The following is a 4,222-nucleotide window of genomic DNA, read 5'->3' as shown; positions in this document are numbered from 1 at the left end:
GAGAGCATGTGATGCTGACTTTCTTTTTTTTTTCCCCATGCAAATAGAGTGTATAAAAATAATAATAGAGCTGTATCAAGTTATTGTATTTTACAGCAGAGCGCAAGCTGTATGGTGCAGATTTTCCTGTGCCTCTCTGTCAGTTTTTTAGTGTTTGCTTTTGTCAGGCGTCTTCACAGAGCTTGAACCATCAGCATCTCTGGGTGCTGATGACACTCGCTGAAGCAAATTCCATGTGAACAGAGTTAAGACTGACAAAATATGGAATGAAGCAGAGATAATGTGAAAACAGGTTTGTCCAGACGCTGCAAGATATCCATGTGTGCTTAGCTCCATGCACTTTAATATAGAGTTTGCTGAATGGCTGTCTTTCAGCAACTATTGTCCCTTGCCTTTTGAACTGCTATCTGCAGCTTTTGCCTTAAATGCCATTGTAAACTAAGGGAAATCTATCATTCTTTCTTTTTTGAGGCATGCAAATTCCTAATCTCAGCTAGGCTAAATCCTAGAATTTTGAATTTCTGTAGCAAATTCATCACTAAAAATACCTTTTTCTCGTTACAGGTGAAGAAGCTTGGTATTGTTGCAGTGAGTAAGTATGCACAGATTCTTGTTTTTTTTAAAAAAATATTATTTATTTGTCTTTTAATATAATAGCTGCACCAATTATCATTTTGGAAGGGCAAAATGATTTATGTTTGTTACTGTTTTCAGTGAGGAAGTCTCTGAAATACTGGGTGTTAATTTGGAAACAGGATTGCTGTTGCAGCTATGATTTAGTTCTCTTAGGCATATGCCTTGTGAAGCTCTTCTCACTCTTGTTTTTCCAAAACCACCTCTAGGCTTTAAAGGAGCGAGCATCAGTTAAAGCTGTTATTTCCACTCTTCATTGTTTTTATGGCTACTTGAAGGAGAATAATTATGGGATCATAACAGATAGCACTGAAAGTCTTCACAGTGTTAAGAATGGGCTGGACTGCTGGGGACAAATGACATGAAAGCATAGCTTGACATGGAGTTGGCAGTGGGTGGCAAAGCCTACACTAGTTATCAACATGTTCAGTGCCTTCATCAACAACCTCAGCTTCAGCCTGGCAAGGTGTTGCGGAGTGTTGGGATGGGGCCAGCCAGCTGAAACCATGCAGTATTCAGCAAGGCAAGCAGAGAATGCTTGCACCTGGGTTAGAACAACAACCCAGGAGCCGATTGCCTGCATGGCACCCTGCTGACAAGCTGCTGAGGTTGTGCTGATGCCAGGCTGAGAGTGGGCCAGGAATGCAGTAACTCCAAATAAGGTAAACACTGTGCTGAGCTATGGTAGGAAGACAACCAGCAGTTCTGCAAAAGCTGTTGTTGCTCTGTACTTTCTGATGGTAAGACCACATGTAGACTGCGATAGCCAGCTCAGGAATAAGGCATAGGAAGATATATTGAAGTAACTGGATCTGCTTGGTTTGCTGAGGGGATAAGTCACAAGAAGTAGGCTATTACTGGAAGGGTACTCACAAAGCTGAACTTGCGTGGGTGATGGTTGACACTATAACTGTATAACAAAGGGCAGCAGGCAGTCTGCAGGTTCAGGCTGGTGATTAGTCAGTATCCTTGACTGAGGGAGAGCTACGATACAGCACAGATACTGAGAGAGAGAGTTTCCCAGAAGGTTTTAAGACTCAGATGGCATAGTTAAAGCTAACTTTATTTAATGGGTGTTGTAATCTGGCTTTGAGAGGAACTGGGTGGGATGACATCTGAAACACTTGGCCAGCAGTTAGGTGATTCAGGAACATGAATGCTGTCCTGAAAAGTAAAGTTTTCCATAAACTTCTTACATGGATCTCATAAAAGCCAAATATTTTTCATTAATAGCTGAGCTCGTAAATGGGACAATTAACTGTTACATAGGTGGGACCAGATTATAAATTCAGCAGTGAAGGTGTGACGCTATAAATAAGCATACCTTCTGCCCTCAGTGTACAAAATGGTAAAAATGTTGCACGTTTTCTGAAATACTTTTTAGTAGGCTACACCTTTTAATAGACAATCACTTACACTTTCTTGTGAAGTGTGATGTTGAAGTACAGAATTGGAGATGTTAAAATACAGAGTCGTGACTGAGAAAATAAATGATCCGCCTCTCTGATGAGTGGTTGTTATTTATTGATGTTATGTGGTTGGTGCCCTTTTTCTTGAGTGTCTTGGCCTAAGCAGGCTCTGCCTTTGCAGGGTACCCGATTTCTGTGACCTGATTGTATCCCTGCATCATCATCATCATCATCATAAGTAGAATCAGAGCACAGAATCATAGAATGGGTTTGGTTGGAAGGGACCTTTAAGATCATCTAGTTCCAACCTCCATGCTATAGGCAGGGGCACCTTCATCTAGTGTTTCCACTGGGCTGTGTGGCTTTAACAGTCTGTAGAAAGTGTTACATTGTTGTTATCTGTAAGCCTTCAGGAAGCTAAGGTGTGCCTTTACTTGAAGTAACAATTCAGTATTTTATGAAAGAACCACGTTGCAGTTTATCAGTGTGATATTACTTCTCGTTTTACCAGATGTGATATTCATAAGAGCTATCTGAAATAAATGTGTTCTTACAGAAATGCCTATACTAAAACAGTTTTATTGGTGTGTCACCAAACTAAACAAACGCATTGTCAGACTTTATCTTTGGTTATAAAGGTGAAACCTGTTGAATTTTTCTGTTTGATTTGCAGGCAATGCTTTGCTACAAGACATTACTTGTTTGGCAGCAGACCGAATGTTGATATTTGCTTCGTATGGCAATGTTTTCCATGCTATTGCCAGGAACAAAGAGGTTTTTAAGAGTTTACTTATTAATTGGTGGTACAGTTAGTTTTCTCCAAATTTGCATTTCTGTAGCTGTTTGTTACCTTCGTTTTTAAGAAACTATTTTATTGCTCCTAATGTAGAAAATTAAACAGCATAAAATGGAAATTTGTAATAACCGATTTCATGATGGCTGACTTATGTTTTATGTATTAATTGCAATAGTTATTTCTTAAAATTCTATTCATAATTACTTAATTCAAATAATTTAAAAATTATTTAAAATATCTTGCGAACAAACAGCTTTTAATACCAAAGAAAATTATATATACATATATATATATTCTACTTAAAGTTGTGTGGCCTTTCCATCTATTTTAAGTTTGTACTCATGCTCATGTATATTAGCCATCCTCAAGCACTGTGCTAACATTGTATGCTACCTGAACATTTTATACTGAAAACTTCCCTGTTAAAAATTTTTAGGTAGTACATACCTATGAAGGTCACAAGGCAAGAATACACCTTCTGCAGCCTTTTGGTGATCATGTTATCTCTGTGGATGTTGCTAATGTTCTTATTGTTTGGGATGTACAAACAGAAGGTGAGAGACAATTTTTATTATTGTTACTATGCTACAGTATAACACTGTTAAACTTTCAGTAATTAAAAAAGATGAATATGCATGTTAGGAAGTAGATTATTCAAAAAGAAAAAGTCTTAAATGACGTTGTAACTAAAAGAATAATTTGAAGTCATAGTTTTAGAATAATTTTTCATTGCTTGATTCTGCACCACGTGTAGATTCTCTTTACCATTCCATAAAAGTGAAAAGAAATGTGCTTTACAGTAATAACACATTAATGGTACATTTTTGGTTAAAGACTTTGGGTACAGCAGCTTTGGCATCATCTCGGAAATCCTATAATTCCTTGATGTTTATCAGTATGGATAAGAGTTAATTCTCATAAATAATCTTATGATTGTGTCAGCATCTTCTCATGCCATTGAATAGTGCATTATGGAATCCTGCTTCAGTGGCCTGAAATTTTTATCTTTAGGAAGTATTATCAGAATGGCTGCAAACAGACTTTAGTGATTTGAAGTTGCTATAACAAATAAAAGGTATGCTAATGAAAAGAGGTGTTTTGCTCAGGCAGGAGCCTGACTCCTTCGGAAAGATATAAATCACTACAGTTTTGCCAACCTTGTTGTGGTAGATAGTCTTATAAGTAAAAAATATATGTTGAAGCCAGCAGATGCTATGAAGTAAACAAGCCTAGCATGTCCTGTTACGCATTAGGTAATTCTTTAGTGCAAGAAACACCAGTTTTGTGGTTTATGTAAACTTTCTTCTGCCTTTTACATTTGCCAGGGGATACAGGGGATACAGGAGCTACAGGTTTGTGAGATTAGCCACAATACCATTGTTTC

At 37.6% G+C, this 4,222-nt stretch overlaps 1 long non-coding RNA gene across 1 annotated transcript; it reads left to right on the top strand.

Moving 5' to 3' along the window:
• The first annotated feature begins 491 nt into the window (after positions 1 to 491).
• Positions 492 to 3,417, top strand: LOC104910767. Its single transcript, XR_793387.2, has 3 exons — positions 492 to 592; positions 2,716 to 2,816; positions 3,275 to 3,417. It is a non-coding gene; the product is annotated as an uncharacterized LOC104910767 (long non-coding RNA).
• The last annotated feature ends 805 nt before the right edge of the window (positions 3,418 to 4,222 follow it).

This window comes from Meleagris gallopavo, chromosome 4 (genome assembly GCF_000146605.3).
Source record: "Meleagris gallopavo isolate NT-WF06-2002-E0010 breed Aviagen turkey brand Nicholas breeding stock chromosome 4, Turkey_5.1, whole genome shotgun sequence".
Lineage (NCBI taxonomy): Eukaryota > Metazoa > Chordata > Aves > Galliformes > Phasianidae > Meleagris > Meleagris gallopavo.
Note: the sequence above shows the minus strand (reverse complement) of the source record. Positions and strands in the feature narration are given on the sequence as shown.